This window comes from Tiliqua scincoides, chromosome 5 (genome assembly GCF_035046505.1).
Source record: "Tiliqua scincoides isolate rTilSci1 chromosome 5, rTilSci1.hap2, whole genome shotgun sequence".
Taxonomy (NCBI): domain Eukaryota; kingdom Metazoa; phylum Chordata; class Lepidosauria; order Squamata; family Scincidae; genus Tiliqua; species Tiliqua scincoides.
The window spans coordinates 53703937-53723905 of record NC_089825.1 but is presented as its reverse complement, the minus strand read 5'-3'; the positions used below and the strand labels follow the sequence as shown (position 1 = coordinate 53723905).

Below are 19969 nucleotides of genomic sequence, written 5' to 3'. Positions count from 1 at the left end.
ACAGACAAGTGTCCAATTTTAATACATGGGCAGATCGATACGGAAACAGGAGAGTATTCAGGGAGAAAGAGGAGGTCATAGTTGAGGAACAGGGACCATCCATTCAATCAACAACTTCCAGTTGGCCAATGATACAGTTGGCCAATGATACCATCATAGCCCCTTAAAGTCTGGAGAATGCAGAGTGACAATTACAACACAGTTACTTGGAGGTAGGTATGCTTATGACCAAAATGTAAGATGTCAAAATCCAGCTCAGAAAAGGCATCAAATTTCCAATGATCTCTATCCTCCTCCATTCAAATAAACAGGAAACTGATCCATTGGGCATCATATGTTTCAAAATAACCTTCACAGTTCTTCTTTTGTGGACTACGACCATGGAAATCACATTGGAAGGAGACACTCAGAATGGTTGGCAACCTTCAGTCTCGAAAGACTATGGTATAAGCCTACAGCACCTGGTATTCCCAGGCAGTCTCCCATCCAAGTACTAACCAGGCCTGACCCTGCTTAGCTTCCGAAATCAGATGAGATCAGGCACATGCAGGGTAATTAAAACAACACTCAGAACAGACTGTGCTCATTGACATGATTGTAGTAGTTATAATGAAAAACTATTCCCCAAATGCTAAAGACTTCTTAAGCTATGAGGCTGTTATTTTTTTTTTTAAACGTAAGAATATAGTTGCTCTCTCTTGCCTAACTTATAAGATCACATCGTGGCAATAGTTATCCAATCAATAGTTCATTCGAGGGCTCTGGTAGCATTGTAGAAACGAATCAGACATTTAAAGGCTGATTAGCTCCATGGAGACTGTTCCTGAACCTGACAGAATGGTTTATTGGTCCTGCAAAGGCTACCGGGCTGGGAATGTCAGAGTTAGCCTGGCACATCATGCATGCACATACATGCGCGAACACAGCTGAAGGCTCTCCGGGAAAACAAAGTGAAACCTTTACGGTGGAATCTATTTCAGGCATACCAGAAAGAAGCCGAGCAGGAAGTAGACATTTGTGCTGCCTTTCACATGTAAATACCGGGAGAACGTGGGTGTCATAGCCCCATTTTGGCAATCAGTCACTTCTCTCTGACAGCTCCAGAAATCTATCCTTATTTAGGACAAATGTGTGAAAAGCTTCTGGGAAACTTTGTTAATATCATGTAGATGCTGCTAGCTTCCATCAAAATCCCTATAGGTACTCTGCCAGAGCAAAACCTTCCCCACCTGCCCTCCGTGTGGTTTTTTAAAGCAGTAACTTGAAAGTATGCAGCACCCCTTGAAAATGTCTCTAATCTTATAGAGATTAATTAGACTCCCTTCTAAATCCCTATAGATGTCATTCTCTAGGTACGATACTCAAAAATTGCCTCAAATTTCAAGTTAGGTGGAATGGAATAGGAGATCTGTTCGACGGCAACAAACGTAGGAGCACCAAACTCACATCAGCCATATATAAAGTGGGATCCCCTTACAAACATAAGAGGGGGAGAGCATCTTCTTCACCCCAGCATGGCATCTTCTCCAGTGGCTGTTGCTGGTGTCTCTTCCACAGCTCTCTTTAGACTGTGAGACCTTTGGTGACAGGGAAACATTTCTTGATGTATTTTGCTATATAAACTGTTCTGTGAACTTTTTGTTGAAAAGTGGTACATAAAAAATTCCTAACCATAATATGGATATAGCCCTTATCTGCAGGCTTGGCACCCACATATTTGACACACATGACCTTCAGGACATGACTGGAGGTGCCTCCCAGTCACATTCTGAAGGTACTCTGAGGCACAAGGTGCTCTGGGCCTCAGAAAGCCTCCTGGAGCCTTCTGAAAGGCACTTATGGGTTTTTGTTTTTGTTTTGCCAAACCAGAAATGGCTTTCAGAAGGCTCTGGCCTTCTGAGGGATGGGGAGGTTGCGTACTGCTTCTCCACACCTCAGAAGGCCTGCTAGAACCTGCCAGACGCTTCCTTTCTTGAGGACCCCGTGGATTCGATTATTCATGGAAATCAATAGCCACAGGGGGTCCGGGAACAGATCCCCCACAGATACGGAGCGCCCACTGTATTCTCTTCAGTTCCTTTTAGAAATAACTGGTGTATATGCATAATCACATCATTTTTTAATTATGCTTAATTATCTGCAAGAGGGGTCTGAAGGCCTTAGGAATGGATCTCAACAAGTGGGAAACCCTGGCCTCTGAGCGGCCCGCTTGGAGGCAGGCTGTGCAGCATGGCCTTTCCCAGTTTGAAGAGACACTTTGCCAACAGTCTGAGGCAAAGAGGCAAAGAAGGAAGGCCCATAGCCAGGGAGACAGACCAGGGACAGACTGCACTTGCTCCCGGTGTGGAAGGGATTGTCACTCCCGGATTGGCCTTTTCAGCCACACTAGACGCTGTGCCAGAACCACCTTTCAGAGCGTGATACCATAGTCTTTTGAGACTGAAGGTTGCCAATACATACAATTATCCTAATTGCCTAACAAGCAGCCCAATCCTAAGCTATACTGGCGCAGCCAAGCCGCATGGGCTGTGCTGTATCCAGCTCAAGTTAGGAGATCTCATCGGGGTAAGGTGATATTTGTCAGAGAAATAAGGTGCCACTGTACTTTTGTGAACATGAAATGGCACATTTGTAGAAAGAAGATTTAAAAAACACCTGCCTGGTCAGCTTAGTACCTCTTCTGGTATTGTGCCTTAGGTGTCTACCTTTGCTCAGGAATTTGACGAAGTATGTGTTTTCATGGTAAACAAAGTTGTAAAAAAAGAGTATATTGTGGGATGTTCTTTGTGAATCTGTATATACTCTAGGCATTTTTGTGACAGGGTGTACACATCTCTACTGCTGTCTAGATGTTGGTCAGAAGCAGAGATGTTCTCCAGAAGGTGATTGCCTTTAAGAATAAAGAAGATTTCCAAAAAAAGAGGCTACCTGTCTCGTATTTGGGTGAGTCCCCCCACCCCCCGATAAGAACCTGGGCAAAGCATTTCTTTTACTTCCCCATCATATTTTTCCCCATATCCCGAGTAATCCTCAGTCAGCTCTATGGGTCTACTTGGATCTGTGCCATCTGTATAGCTGGCAGAAGTCAGAGCAACCCAGTATAACATCAGCTAGGCCAGGGGGTAGGATTTGGCCCCCATTTCTGGCTCGCCTTGGATCTGTGCCATGTGTATAGCTGGCAGAAGTCTGAGTAACCCAGTAAAACACCAGCTAGGCCGGGGGGGGTAGGATTTTGCCCCCCTACCAGGTCTGTTGCACCCACATTCTACCCTCCCCTGGTCAGAATCGCCTCCTCCCTACCTCTGGACCATCCTCCTGCCACTCGCAGAAGCCGCTGTGCTTCTTGGCTCTGCCAGCAGCCAAGGGTCTGGATACAGCACTGGTGGGGCATCTCAGGCCTCCCTGCTGGCACTACTTGCACAATGTTGCCAATATTCCATAAGGCATGTTGGCATCACCTCCCACTGGTGCAGGTCCACTGCACCGGCAGATCGTGTTCTTAGGATTGTGCAGTGAATGTGTGAATCAAGTCCATTGAAAAGCATTGCATTGATTGTGATGGTTTAGTAGCTTTTTCACAGTAAATCATTCCTAAGCAGTGAGGGAGCAATTTAGGGATTTGGAGAAACTGAGAAATTATACCAACTAATTTAGAACTTTCCTTGAAAATACTCAGGTATTTCACTGTGGATTCTGAATTTCACTTTCAGTGAAATTTTGTGCTGAAGTTCGTAGTTCTGCCATTTTTGTCCTCTACTCACATCTTTTTTACCTAATCAGCACAATCTTCTGTAGGCTTCCCTAACACCCATTATTCAAAGTGGGACAAAGAACATTTCGTAAGGGTGATAAAGGAAACTTGCCCCTCCTCTCTCTGCATCACAGCAGTGCAATGGGTTGTATATGGCACAGCCATGTACCTGTGTGCATATCAACAACTGAGCATTGCAGTGATGGATACAGAAACCCATCACTGGCTGGTGTGAAAAGCTGAGTAATTAAACAGTGTACGCTTTGGGAAATTGTGGATTTTAAAAAAAGATTTTAACAACCAGAGCCAGAGGAAAACCTGCACTTGCTCTGAGCCAATAGGCTGGGGCTACAATCCTATGCAACTCTACTTGGAAGTAAGTCCCACTGAGTTCAATGAGACTTGCCCTTCACAGTGCTGGCCACCTCGGTTCCGTGCTTGCCTAGCTCCCGCTGACTTTCAAAACTCCATAAACTTACTTTTGCACTTTGACGTTTGCAATCAAATCGTGCCAGTCATCAGAATGCAGGTGGAACAATCTGGTTTCAGAAATAGTCTCTGACTAGTTGGCACCAGGCAGCTCTTTGTCTCCAGGGAGTAATTAAATGCAGGATCCCAAAGTGACGTTAAAATGTGATAATGACAGAATTTAGACCCATTTTCAGAGCACATCCTTGCTTATTTCCATAGGCATTGCTTCCAGTTAAAGCACTGTCAGGCTTCGAGTCTCTCTTGGGTATAAAGCTGACCAAAGCCCTGAAGGAGTCCGGAAGGAGGCTCAGGGGAAGATACACACTGTCATACTAGATCTGATGAAGATCCTATTTTACAAGGAATGGCAGCAGGAGGGAAAGCAGGGTGTCCCTGGAGACAAATACTGCATTCTGGTCTTCAGCTGCTCCAGGTATTGGTATTTATTATTCTGCTGGTGCATTTTTAAATTTGATGGTTAGAGTGAGTGATGACACAAAATACCAATCATACACTCAACAAAATACCACTCTACAGCTACTCTTGCTTCCAGAGGTCTCAGGGTTTGTCCCATTCTAAACAACTAACAACAGCACAAGCCTATGAATGTCTTCCCAAAGGTAAGCCCCATTATATTCAATGGGGCTGACTCCCAAGAAAGTTTGCATAGGATTGTAGCCTAAGGCACTTCCATAAAGTTTCCTTAGTGGTGAAAAAAATGCCTGCCTCCCCTCCCAATGCAATCTGTGAATGGATGGTGCTCAAGTCAGATGCTCACAGGCTGCCGTGACTACTGTACATAGACTTCAGGACTGATCACACTGTCCAAGGCAGCCCATATTGTTGGCCACCTTGTGATAAGAGGTGCCACACAGATCAACACCGACACTCAGAAACAATCGGAGAGCACCACATGGGGCCTGTCTGGAAGTGCTAAAATTCTAGGACTTGAAGTAGGAACCTCATGTATGGGTCACTTAGGGCCCAGTCATAACAAGTTTTTAAAGCCTATTTTTAAACTTAACAAGCCTATTTTTAAACATAACAAGCCTATTTTTAAAAAGGGAAAGAGGGGGGACCCGGGAAACTATAGGCCGGTCAGCCTAACATCCATACCGGGTAAGATGGTGGAATGCTTCATCAAAGATAGGATCTCAAAACACATAGACGAACAGGCCTTGCTGAGGGAGAGTCAGCATGGCTTCTGTAAGGGTAAGTCTTGCCTCACGAACCTTATAGAATTCTTTGAAAAGGTCAACAGGCATGTGGATGTGGGACAACCCGTGGACATTATATATCTGGACTTTCAGAAGGCGTTTGACACGATCCCTCACCAAAGGCTACTGAAAAAACTCCACAGTCAGGGAATTAGAGGACAGGTCCTCTCGTGGATTGAGAATTGGTTGGAGGCCAGGAAGCAGAGAGTGGGTGTCAATGGGCAATTTTCACAATGGAGAGAGGTGAAAAGCGGAGTGCCCCAAGGATCTGTCCTGGGACCGGTGCTTTTCAACCTCTTCATAAATGACCTGGAGACAGGGTTGAGCAGTGAAGTGGCTAAGTTTGCAGACGACACCAAACTTATCCAAGTGGTGAAGACCAGAAGTGATTGTGAGGAGCTCCAGAAGGATCTCTCCAGACTGGCAGAATGGGCAGCAAAATGGCAGATGTGCTTCAATGTCAGTAAGTGTAAAGTCATGCACATTGGGGCAAAAAATCAAAACTTTAGATATAGGCTGATGGGTTCTGAGCTGTCTGTGACAGATCAGGAGAGAGATCTTGGGGTGGTGGTGGACAGGTCGATGAAAGTGTCGACCCAATGTGCGGCGGCAGTGAAGAAGGCCAATTCTATGCTTGGGATCATTAGGAAGGGTATTGAGAACAAAACGGCTAGTATTATAATGCCGTTGTACAAATCTATGGTAAGGCCACACCTGGAGTATTGTGTCCAGTTCTGGTCGCCGCATCTCAAAAAAGACATAGTGGAAATGGAAAAGGTGCAAAAGAGAGCGACCAAGATGATTATGGGGCTGGGGCACCTTCCTTATGAGGAAAGGATACGGTGTTTGGGCCTCTTCAGCCTAGAAAAGAGATGCCTGAGGGGGGACATGATTGAGAAATACAAAATTATGCAGGGGATGGACAGAGTGGATAGGGAGATGCTCTTTACACTCTCACATAATACCAGAACCAGGGGACATCCACTAAAATTGAGTGTTTGGCGGGTTAGGACAGACAAAAGAAAATATTTCTTTACTCAGCGTGTGGTCGGTCTGTGGAACTCCTTGCCACAGGATGTGGTGCTGGCGTCTAGCCTAGATGCCTTTAAAAGGGGATTGGACAAGTTTCTGGAGGAAAAATCCATTACGGGGTACAAGCCATGATGTGTATGCGCAACCTCCTGATTTTAGAAATGGGTTATGTCAGAATGCCAGATGCAAGGGTGGGCACCAGGATGAGGTCTCTTGTTATCTGGTGTGCTCCCTGGGGCATTTGGTGTGCCGCTGTGAGATACAGGAAGCTGGACTAGATGGGCCTATGGCCTGATCCAGTGGGGCTGTTCTTATGTTCTTAAGTGCGCTTTGGCTTACTGCCATAAGGCACATTTGCAGGGCCTAGCACCAGTGGAGCACCGGAGCTCTGCAGCTCAGTGGTCACGTGGACCTCTGGGCGGAGAGGGAGGTGGAGGCATGGGGGGAGACAGGGAGGAGGCATTCTGGGGTGGAGGGAGGGAGGGTGGGGGAGGGTGGAGAGGATGCTTGTTAGGGGGAGGGAGTGGGGTAAGAGGGAGGCGGGACCAGTGGAGCAAAGCAGAACACGGAGGCTCTTCATTGTATGCTGACCTTCGGGGCTTCGTAGAAACGAGTAGCCCCATTGCAGGGCTACTCGCTTTACTCAGGAGAAGGGGACGAAAGTCTCCTTCTCCCGAGGAGGTGGCAGCAGCTGCCTGGGGTGTACTGGATGCAGCAACAGCTATTTTCGGTGCCCCTGCAGTCCCAGCAGCTCATGATTGGGCTGCCCACTGGCTGTTTGCTTAGGCATCAGAGCCTTCTCCAGGTGCAGAAAGAGAGATGTTACGTAACACCAGCTCAGTGATTAGCAGGTACTAAGAAGCCTCTGGAGTGGCCAAATCTACTACTGCTACTGAGAAGACACTTGCCTGTAGTTCACAGAACTGTACTTTCTGCCTGCTTTCTGTTTCAGACTTCAGTTTTATAGCTCTTAAGCTCAAGCCACTGACTCCAGAGACACCGTACATACTCTCAACACTTAGACGCAGGCACAGGCTTCTATTTCGTTTTCGATTTTGCTCCGCCCTGACAGTGATGGAGTCTTTTACACCCCCAGAAGTGGGGAGAGCTCAAACAGCATGAGAGTCACCACGAGCCAATCAGCTCATTTTCCTCACATTCCGCATTGCATGTTAATGCCACCTACTCATCAGATGCAGCAAAACAAGCCCATGTGGCAGTTGGAGCACAGATATACAACAAGAAGAAAGAACAGAAGCAACAGAAAATGGGTTGTTTAAAAAAAATGTATTTTTTATTTTAGCTTTTTAGTCATGAGGGATTTATTTGGAAAGTTTGAGGGCAGGGAAAAAAATGTTACAACTCGACACCTGCAGAATGAGGTCAAGATGGCATTTGCTTTTTAAAAGCCCTGGGTCTGGCAAGCCCGAATGCAGCCCCCACCTTCTGGAGTCATCCATAACAGGTGTTCCATGTAACGTCTAGCGTCTGCACACCTGGCTGAGGTAGAGGTGCTAAAAAGGTGACAAGCTGATTGATTTCTGGCCATTCACCAGCTGGAAACTGAATTTTTAAAAAATCTCACCCTCCGAGGAATTCAGGGAAGTTTTGCTCTATTGAGCCAAACTTTTATTAATGATGCAACCCCTCAGGACTTAGGAGAAATATTTCAGGTGACAAATATAGCACATCACAGGCTAAATTATAGTGCTGTCATTCTTTTGCTTACATTAGCCATGAAAAATCATGTTCCTTCACTTCACTATGAAGTCCACCCTCCCCCCCTCCCCCAGTACAAAAGCATGGCATTCACTAGGGGATGATGCTGCCAGAAGCCTAAGCAAGTTGTTGAACTGGAGCCCCTTCCATAGTATAACTATCAGCTGAATTGTGGTCCTTCTGTTTGGTTCACCTGAAATTCCTCACAGTGCAGAAGATGATACCCTGTGCTGCCTTCCATGGGAACTGAAGTCTAGAGCCTTTATGCATAATCAGGAGCCCTAAATTTCAGACATTTAAGGAGTAAACAGGTCTTCGATTTGGAACTTTAGGCTCACTGGATCATTAAGGAAGGGGGGCTGACTACATGGTTCAAAGAAAAGTGTGCCCTTCCTGGTCTGGGGATCTGTGGCCTCTTGCCATCAGTCCTGTAAAATAGACATATTACTGTTCTGGCCCTTTGCTTTCCAGCCAGACACCTAACCACAACTACACATGTTTAGCTTTGTGTCTCTTGCATGCTTTGAATTAAAGGAAATTAGCAAAAATAAAATAGTGTCCATGTAACAACCCAGCGGGCTCCTAAGACACCCGTGTCAAACATAAGGCCTGTGGGTTAGTTATGGCCACAGAAGCTCTTTATCTGGTCTACGTGATAATTGGACTCTCCCAGTGCCACCCTTCCAGCAGTACCACTCACAGGGATAGATGGAAGGAGGCTCCAGATGGCAAGGAATGCTATGGGGGGAAGAGGCAGGGGTGAGAGAGGGAGACACTGCTGAGGCCCTGGGACAGCCCAATGGTCACATGGGCCCCTCTTTCAGTCACATGCCTTCTGCTGAAGCGTCACTTCCCTGGGTACCTGAGCTGCAAAATGATGCCTCAGCTGAAGAGGTGGACCATTTGATAATTGGGCTCTCCCAGTGTAATAATTTGGTTCTCCCATACCTTGAAAAATGATCGTGATTTGTGTATTTTCTCTTCTGTCATTTGCAACTAATGCATTCCTACATAAGAACAAACTGCTTATTTCTGGTCATCATCTTCTTAATAATGTCACTTCCTGCTTAATGATGTCACTTCTGGCCCTCAGCAGGTGCCATGAATTTGACCCACTGTATGACATGAGTTTGACAACTCGGTCCTAAGATGACCTCCAAAGACAGGTAAGAACATGTGGAAGCAGCAGGCATTCTGTAAGGTGACTGGGTCCATAAGGAGATCTTGCTCCAAATGTCACATACCTGTCACCTTACCTCTCTGGATCACTTCAGGAAAATCCATAATACAGTAGAACCTCCAAAGTTGACCACATCTCTATATTGACCACCTCCTTAAGTTGACCTAATTTTCACAGTATGGACAGACACTGCATATAAACTATGGGAGACCAACCTCTCTATATTGACCACCTCTGTAAGTTGTATCTTGACCACTTTGACCATTGCACAGAGTATTAATTTACCCTCTGTATGTTGCCCACTGAATGTGATACTGTGGGCCTGTGTTTTGTCTGGTTTGTCCCATCTTGGAAACGCAAGAAGCCACATGACAATCCCTCCCCTACGCCTGCTAGTGCGTCTGCGAAAGGGTTTTTATAGGTGGGCACACTGCACATAGCCAACAGACCTGCACCGGCTGCAGATTGTACCTGGACATGTACCAAGTTGTGAGGGACATGAAGTTGCTTGTGCATAGTGAAGCCACTGTCCTTTCACTTTGGTTCCCATCACCAGTGCATTACTTTACACTTATATTGAAACACAACTGCTATTTTGCTGCCTATTCTCCCGGTTTGGAGAGATGCTTCTGGAACACTTCACAATCCCTTCTGGTCTTCACCACTCAGAAAAGTTTAGTGTCATCCACAAACTTGTCCACCTCCTTGCTTATCCCTGTTTCTAGGTCATTTATGCAGATGTTGAAAAGCACCAGTCCCAGGACAGACCCTTGAGGCACTCCACTTTCTACCTCTCTCCACGTTTTTGTCAATTGTTCATTGACACCCACTCTCTGTTTCCTGGTCCTCAACCAGTTCCCAATCCATGAGAGGACCTGTCCTCTTATTTCCTGACTGTGGAGTTTTCTCAACAGCTTTTAGTGAGGGACCATATCAAGCACCTTCTGGCATTTAGTGAATCTGAGGAGACCCAGTTGAGGGCCAGGCAGCCTAAGTAAAAAAGCTGTTTTTTAACAGTTTTTTAAGCTGTTGGGGCAATGTAACATGCTACATGCTATGGGCTGGCAAGGGATAGCATTGGTCTGCCTGTCTGCTATGAAACCAAGTACTTTTTTTAACTTCCTTTTTTTTTTAAGCATATGAATTTTCAGGGTTGTTTTTTTTAAAAACACTGATTGTAGGCTGTTTATTCTCTGTCTCTTTACAGATGATATAAATAGTAAGCATCACAAGAGGATCAATTCTCATTTGATATTTGCAATAAAACTTTTTAAAAATCCAATCTAAACAAAACTTGGCCTTGCATTTGTTGTCCTGGGAGCTAAACATGATAATATAGTAGAATCTCTTTAAGTTGACCACCCAAGGAACTGGAGGAGTTGGTCAACATAGGGGGTTGGTCAACATACCGGAAAAAAAGGCTATAGAAAATTAGGTCTAGAAAAACCCAAGGCTCTAGAAAATTAGGTCAACTTAAGGAGGTGGTCATTATAGAGAGGTGGTCAACTTTGGAGGTTCTACTGTATATAAATGCCTTTTTCCATATGTTGACCACCTCCCTATGTTGACCAATTTCTCCAGTCCCTTGGTTGGTCAACTTGAAGAGGTTCTACTGTATTTGATAATAGCTGGGATAGGAGAGACCTGATTTGCCTAAAGCAATTCTTGTCCAAATCCAGGATGATTAGTGTTGAATTTTCCCTTGAGGGGAAAGAGAGATCTGCTGGGCTACAGTGAGAAGAAAAGCAGGTTCTGTCAGACAAGGTGAGGCACTTCAGCATTCTGCAGGAAGCAGAAGGCCTTTATTTAGGTCAAATGGGGAAGAGACTATTGATACAAGAATAATAGATTATATATAAAGTATCTATTATAAGATATTTATAAATCTTTATAAATAAAGATATTTATATATTTATATATATTATATATAAAGGATAATGTTCAAGAGATAGGCTCTGCCTATGATGTCCAGCAAGGACTTCCCAGAGAGCTTGATCTTGCTGATCTCTGACAGATCAGATGCATTACCTGAGTACAAACACATTATCATGTCCCCTCAAAGACATCCTGTCTAATGAGTCAGGTGAACTTTAAAGCATCTGGAATCTGGATGGATCAGCAGGAAACCAGATGAACAAAAATTACAGTAGAACCGTTGACCACCTCTCTATAATGACCTCCTCCTTAAGCAGACCTAATTTTCTAGAGCCTTGGGTTTTTCTAGACCTAATTTTTTATAGCCTTTTTTTCTGTATGTTGACCACCCCCCTATGTTGACCAATTCCTCCAGTCCCTTGGGTGGTCAACTTAAAGAGGTTATACTGTAGTTGGAGAGATGAGATTGCTGATTTTTGCCTGCAACTGTGATTTATGTTTATAAATGCACTTACAATGGAGAGGGTCAGTTAAAGATTTCTGAACTTCAGGACAGTTGTTTTTTGGCTGTGTTCTGCAGAATCTTAGGGCTAGTTCCAGGTTTTTGTGGGTCTCCATCTTGGGGGGCTCTCTCCCCCCCAAGGCACCATCCTGCCTTTCTCCACTTAGTGGTGTGGTGCTAAATTGTGAAGTGCAGGTACCAACTGAAGTGCCAGAGCCCATCACCACACCCCCATAGCCACTATCTACAACAACAAAGAACAACTTTAAATGTCTTCATTTGCATGCTTTCCTCTCCTGCCACTTATTCAAATTTCGAAACGTCTTTTCGTTTAAAGTTCTAGTTCATACCAATCACTTGGAGTGGGTTGCAATAATGTAAAATAAATGTATATGAAAAATGGGTTTAAAATCTCCCTGTTAAATAGAAAACATGCTAGGAAGTACAAATATGTTTATGCAGAAATGAACCCCATGATGTTCACCAGGACTTAGTCCCAGCTACATTTGCTACATACCATCTCTCAAGCAGCCCTTGGAAAGACTGTGCTTAGACCAGTGGTTCCCAAACTGTGAGCCATGGCTTCCTGGGGAACTGTGTAAACCAGCCAGGGGAGCTGTGGAATCTTCATGAAAAACTCACTACCTATACAATGTATAGGATCGTAGCTCTAATGAGGAGCCACAGCCAATGGCCCAATAGGTCAAGGGAGCCATCAGTTTAAAAAGTTTGAGAACCACTAGCTTAGACATTAATATATGCCACTAGGCAAATTTCTCAGTTTGCCGCCTGATGAGCCTGATGTTTTTTTCCTGGCTAAAGTCTTGAAAAAAACATTCAAAGGCAGCACTTAAGTGCACCTGCTGATGACATCACTACCCATACTGTAGAAGTCCTAGAGCTCTGTTCCCTTCCACTCCCTCTCAACTACACCCCTATCCCCCACTACATTTGCTTCAACTATGAAGAACTGGGATGGATTGCCTAGGTCACACACTTCTCCTCATTATCCCTCTGTGGCAGCACCATTGTTATGATGCCATTTGGTACCACCAGTGGCGTAGCTAAGGGGGTGCAGGGGGTAGCAGTTGCACCAGGCTACAAGCTTTAGGGGGGCAACAAGCTGAGCTTGACACTAGTCGCCAAAATGGTGAAAAAATTGGTATGTACAAATAATACCATCATGTTATATATCATTGGAAAGGTAATTTAATGCAGAATGCAATGAAACAAACCTCATTGGAATATCTGTATTCTATCAAAAGTTATGGCCAATTAACCAGAAAATGGAAACACAACTGCCTTATGGAACAAAAAGTGGATTTCTTTAACTCAAAACTGACCAATGAGACTGTTCTGAGAGCCAATGAGATGTTATAATAACACAGCATGGAACCAATAAGGTGTTAATATGAGTCAGCTCTCATTTCCATGTAATACAACTGCAACTGCTAACTGGTGAAGAGGCACTTTTTCAAGTAGGGCTCCTCTTATATTTAGCATGGAGACAATAACTGTGCCTCTTCACCCTAGCACAGTGCCTCTAACCAATAAGGGGCACACTTTTTATTTATTTACTTAATTAAATTTCATTTTGTTGTGGAGGGGGGGCTATAAAATCTTCTTTGATCTCAGGTAGCAGACAGATGCCTTAGCTATGCCACTGGCTGGGGGGAGGTGGCAGATCAAGTGAGTGGTGAACTGCTGGGGGGAGGCAAGTTTCCCACCAGTTTGCACTTTTTAAAAACCCCAGGTGTGATGTCACTTCTGGTTGTGACATCACTTCCGGGGCATCGTTTTGAGCTCTGAATGGGGCTACACTTTCATTAGCTATGCCACAGGGTACCACCATCAGGAAACCAAGAGAGCCCCTGGCCAGCCAGCTATACCAAGGAGGAGGAAGAAGTGCAGCAGATATAAGTGTGAGCAGATGTGAAATAGAGCTTTCCTCCCAGAATCTATTTCCCTCTTCTGTCCTCCAAATGTTTTTGGAGACTGCCATGATTGAAATAAAGTCAGCATATTACTGGCAAGAAAGAATAGTCATGAAAATTGTATTTATGTGTTTATGTAAATACGTAAAGCAACGCTTTACCGCATAGGAATACACACTGTTCTATGGGGATAAGACTAAAGGCAGTTTTACCAATCTCTATATTACCCTCTTTCTTCCCCCCCCCCAAAAAAAATACCCAAAATTCTTTGCATTATTGGGGTAGGGGAAAACACAAGTGGCAGGGTTGCCAGTTAATAAGAATCAGGCTTGTGTCAGGGCTAATAAATCCATGCCATTCCATGGATTTCTGCAGATACCTGGTAAGGACATTTTAATAGGTAAAGGGAAGAGAAGAGAAGTCAGGCAGAGGGACTCGTTATCCAGCAATGCAAGAGAATTAGGTTTTAAGTGGGAAAGGATGTTTCCTAGGAAACTGCATGAACTGCTTGTGGAACATCAAACAAGAGCAATTACCTCACAACAACCCATGACTAAACTGATCTCTAGCACCTCTGACGCCTTTACCAGGAGACGAGAAATGGGGTGCCTTTTGTATTTTCCCAGGCACTACCTTGGAATTATCTGATCTATGATTCACTGCATATTTCCTTTCCTAATCTAACTTTCCCTAAGTCTGTGCATGGCTGCCATTATCTAATTGGAGACTGTTGCCCTCCTTTCCTCCCACTTCTCTTCCTCTGATGCTGCAGCTCTGAGCCACAAGAAACATTTACATTTCCTTGCCGTCAACTACAATGTGGTGGCACTCAGAGCTGGAGCATAAAACAACTCAGTGGACAAGCACCTTCCAAGGTTCTCCTCGTGCCGCATGCCGATGGAGCCACTTGTCATCTCAGCAGCACACCTGCCTTACTCCATTACTGTCACCCACAGAAAATAAATACCTTTCATATGGCAGCCTCCTCCAGTGCATTTTATGCTGGAGCATCAGCAACCTTAAATGGATGCTTTTTCATACTTTCCAGCTTATGAAAATGCACACTAAGGGAGAACGTACAGATGAAGGTCGGGCTGTAACTTCCGACTCCGAAGGCACAGCACACAGAAAAAAGGAACCACCATCTTCATCAATATTTATTCTGTTAGAGGTGTTTGAAAATGGTGGGGATTTTTTGGGTTTGTTTGTTTTTTTGAATTGAAAATGTGTTGAATTAAAATGCAAAGTGTGGTGTTTTGTGTTTTCATTCCCAGGTGTAAATTCTTAAGCATCAGTATCAGGTTTAATATCATTACACTGCAGTCTTCAATGCAAAAACAAATTTTTCAATTACATCACTTACAAATATGACTTGCATTTTAATTTTTAAAATGGGAGAGACACTGCTGGGCTCAGGGGCTTTTCTCTTGCTGGCCTTGGAGTTCTGTAGGTCCTCCTTCAGTGGCCTCCTTTCCACCCTTCCTCAGGTCTCTGGCCTTCACCTTGGCTGGAGGTCTGGCAGGCTGACAGTCCCTTGTACCCCCAAGACTGGAGGACCTTGGTTAGCTGCTTCTTATTCCCTTGGTTCAGGCCACCACTCCTTCCAGGTTTCCACCCTCATCCATAACTGTGCTTTCTTGGGCTGCCCACCCCTCCCTTGTTGGTCTGCTCATGGGGAGAGCAAGGCCTGCTTAGCTGCAGCCCAGCCTTCGGCCCCTTGCACTCAGTGGCAGGCTGCAGCCATCCTCTTCTGTCACCACTGGGGAGGGCAGGACTCAAAAGTGCTTGAGAACCTTTGTAATGCATAGAGATGTTTGAAAATGATTTTATTTTTATAAAATGCAAAATGAGGTATTTTGTGTTTTCCTTCACAAAAATTAGCTTTATTGCATTTTTGTTATCAGCAGCAACAAAAACCCTCTGTGTCTAGGATATGTGACTGGCAGCCCATTAAAAGTGGGTGTTCTGCCTGCAGGGGCAGCAGGCTGCAGGATCCAAGCAGAAAATGCCTGGATTCTGGCATGCAACAAGGCCACCGGCATAGCCTGCACACACTCACCAAAGATGAAGACACTGTTCACCAGTTCCATGTTAGGCAGCAGGTAAGGTAAAGGCAGGTGGTGGGAGGAATAGGGGAGGGAGACATTTCTCTCATCTACGGTCCCTAAACCTTGCAACTGTGCAAACTATGCAGACGTTCGAACAAAATGGTGGCGCTGCTGCAACCACATGAGATTCACATCCACATGTGACCCACTTCAGGTTCCTGACCCACCAGTTGAAGACCTCCGGTCTAAAAAGCTGCATTGCTGTAGTCAATATTATCAGTCCAGATAGATAAGACCTTTATTGGCATACATAACAGACACAAACACAACAAAGAGAACATTATCAGTCCATTTAACTCAATATTTATTTTACAAACTGGCAGTGTCTTTCCAGAGTTTCAGGCAGAGTTTCCCATACTAGGGACTGAACCTAACAGCTCCAATGGGGACATTGTAGTATGGAGTGTTACATCTTCTGTGAAATCCAGAGTGTACTATTTGTTACCCAGCATGCTTCTGGCCCATGTGGCGAGGGTGAGGCTTCAGCAGTCAAGACTGAATAGGTGCATGGAACTCTCCCAATGGTTTTCAACCTAAACATCATCCAAATGAATGACCTACACCCCTAATATTGCAACGGTCGCATTCTGCCAACAAAAGAAATCAATGAAAAAAAGTTTGGGACTCTATGCTGTAATTTACACACTGTAGTTCTAGATCAGCATTTTGGTTTTCGTACTCAAAGGGCTGCGGAATGTGAATTCTAAACTAATTAATACTGATTGCATACTGTACTTTGGTTTTATGAACGGAGAACCGGTTACAGTACACATGTAGAAGGGAGCTTCCATACATGGTTTGCTAACTTGATGAGAAATTCTGCATAAAAACTGGTGTGTTGTGTGTTCAGTCCAATTCACCAGCCAGGGCTGCATCTGTAACCTTTTAATGAAACTTGAATGCTACCAACTAACTACTCTGGCCTACACTGTCAAGCAGTGGCTCTCTAGGTATCTAACTAAGGATGCTGATTTCTAAATCATACAGAGGAACCCTCCCTGCTTTCTTCAGACAAACACGGAATACTTGGACAGCTGGGATGTTGGTGTGGTGGGCAAGGCTAGCCAGTATGCTTCCATTTTTCCCCTCACGTGTTAGCTATACACAGGGGGGACCAGGGAGGATAGGAAGTGCAAGTGCTTCCCATCTATCCCAGGAGTGTCAATACAGTCTGCCAAACAGCAGTCATGATACCTGCTAAGGGACAGAGGTGAAGTCACTAAGCAGGAGGGGACATCATTAAGCAGGACATGACCAGAAATTTTTCTCACTTAGGTGCAAATGACAAAAGATAAAATAATACACAAATCTTGATCATATTTTCAAGATATGGGAGAGCCCGACTATCATACGGGCTGCCCTTTGAGCAGTGACACCTCAGCACAGCTCAGCAGCTGAGAGCACCTGATCATGGTGCTGGGAAAGTGCGAGGGCCAGATAAAGAGCTTCCATGCGCAGCATCTGGCCTTCGGGTCTTATGATTGACACCCCTGATCTATGCATTTCTCTGCCAAGCCCAAATGGGACAAGTTGTCTCCTCACTAGAACACTTTGGACATTCTGCTATACTTTGAGAGGTTCAAAAACAATGCCAGGATTTTAAAATCAAGCCTCTTGTCGTACCTGGTGTGGAATTTGTGGAAACTATTTTCATGAAAAGTCAGTACTAAGGAAAGAAAACCTGAGGCGTCAATTTCTGGATCCATGCGGGTTTTGTTCTTCTACCTTTTCTTCTCATACTTTAAAGCCCTTTCACTTAGCCAGACATCTGTAGGATTAATGGTTTTCTTTTCTTCAGAAAAAAAAAAAGATTAAGTATTTTTAGCCTACGTGAAATGAGATGATGAATGCTGAAATTGTCAACTCCACTTTAAGTTGTGTGTAGCACGCTCCACTTCATAAATATTTACGATGGCGAAATAATTATCGCAGGCTCCTCAACCTGCCTTTCTTTATTATTACCACGGGGAGCCAGAGGAACATTTGTTCTCCTTCAACCATACCGACATAACGATTATATTACAGAATAGCCTGCTTTGTTGTTATTACAGGATTTGGGGCTGTTTCGATTGGATGGCATTTGCCCCTTGAAAAAACAAGACAGAACTCTCCGGTTTTACTCACACCAGATCAATGTGAGGAGTCTGGCAAGCTTTCCGAAACATCTCCATCAAAGCCATTTTGTCTTTTCCAAATCCACCTATGGTTTCATTTTGGGAATAAAAGGAGAACAGAAGGATAGGCCTATATCCAATATGCCAGGCTGCCAAGAGGGGAAAAAAAATGTGGCGTATTCAGAGAAATGACAGAGGACGGATGAGATGCAGGTACACCTGTTTATTATGTACAGCTCATGGTGGCTGTGGAAGAGTAAGAGAAAGCCAAGTGCCCTCTTTCTGAAACTACAAAAGAAGAGAGAATATCAGATTTCTTTCTGGGTTTAAGCCAGTCACTCCTGCTAGCTGGACACAGTCACCTTTTAAAGTGGCAACATTCTTTTATATTCTTCTCAGCGTTTATGTCCTCTTAGTTTATTGTTTTACTTATTGCTGCTGTTAAATTATGTGTATTACTACGTTATTTTTATCCATTGTTTAATTTTCTTCTATTGTATCATTATTGTTCATCACCTCGAGTCTTTCATTGTAAAAAGGAACAGTTGGAATAAAAATGTTATAAAATAAATCAATCCATAAATGGATCTACTTACAAAAGGGGAGGTTATGGAAAAATAAAGAAGATTATCAAGGAGAGAGTAAAACCCTTTTCAGTCATTAGCCCATGCGCACACAAGAACATGTGATGGGGGGGTGTGAGCAGGCTGGTAAGGCCTACACCCCACCGCGCATTTCCAAAGACCCAATCTCTCCCTCTTTCATGGTCAACATTTGTCTGCATGGGGAGAGAGAGGGTGGGCTTCAGGTGTTCATGGGAGGTGGGGCTTGCCAGTTTGCTCACATTTTCTACCACAGCCAGATTCCTCTATGCGCTGGAGAGAACGTTTGAAGAGGCTTGACTATCCTAGTCAAGCATAGTGTCCCCATTCCTGTCTCCCCCCCCCCCCCCGCGGTTGTTATTGCTGTTTTCCTTGTGTCTTTTATAAGTAATTTGTAGATTGTGCGCATCTTGGAACAAGGAGATTTTAGACTGTGAGCCTCTTGGAACAACTGTTTTTCACATTTTATAAACCACTTTGGAAAGACATTGAAAAAACGTACAAGCAAGCAGCCCTGTAATTATTCAAATGTAGCATTATTCGGTAAAGCAGTGGTTCCCAAACTTTTTAACAGCTCTGGAGGCTGCTGCCTGATTTATGAATGCCAAGGGGTGTGGCTATAATGGTGACTGGGCAGCAGTGCTCCTCATCCAAGTAGCAGCTTGTTTAACCCTTAATGCACATAGCCTACTCTGTCCTGTCAGTTTCACGAATCACCAAAAATTGGGTCACAACCCACTGGAAGGTCCCGGATCCACAGTTTGGGAACTGCTGCCGTAAAGAAATAAGAAGCCTACTCTTTATTTGCATTGCATGTTTCCACTGTGTGCAATCTATATTCACTTTGGGTTTTAAAAAAGAAGAGGTCCATTATCTGTAGTGGACATTTGGAAAGTGATGTCAGCTGCAACACTGTGAAATTCTCCTGTGGCTAAAGCAGGGTGGCTGAGTCAAGCCATGAAAAAAATCTTGTCCTTTGCAAGATTTGTGGGTATAACGCTCATCATCCTTTTCAGGGATGACACAAGTTCTGACCTGGGCAATGGTGTAGCTAAGGAGTTGCAGGGGATAGCAATTGCACTGGGCAACAAGCTGGGGGGGGGGGCAGCAAGCTGAGCTTGATACTAGTGGCCAAAATTGTGAAAACCTTGGTATGTACAAATAATACCATCATGTTATATTTCATTGGAAAGATAATTTAATGCTGAATGCAATTAAACAAACCGCATTGAAATATCTGCATTCTATCAACAGTTATGGCCAATTAACCAGAAAATGTTTTATTTACTTATTTAATAAATTACATTTGATTTTGTCTACAAAATCTTCTTTCACCCCAGGAAGCAGATGCCTTAGCTCTGCCACTGCCCCATTTTTCACTTTTATAAAAGTCTGGGTGTTAATGTCACTTCCAGAAGTGATGTCACTTCCGGGGCATCATTTTGCAGTTGGCACTGGCCTACA

General features: G+C 44.3%; 1 pseudogene; it reads right to left on the bottom strand.

Annotated features, from left to right (window-relative positions):
- Positions 1-449: 449 nt before the first annotated feature.
- On the bottom strand, positions 450-569 carry LOC136655173 (5S ribosomal RNA; annotated as a pseudogene).
- Positions 570-19969: the final 19400 nt, after the last annotated feature.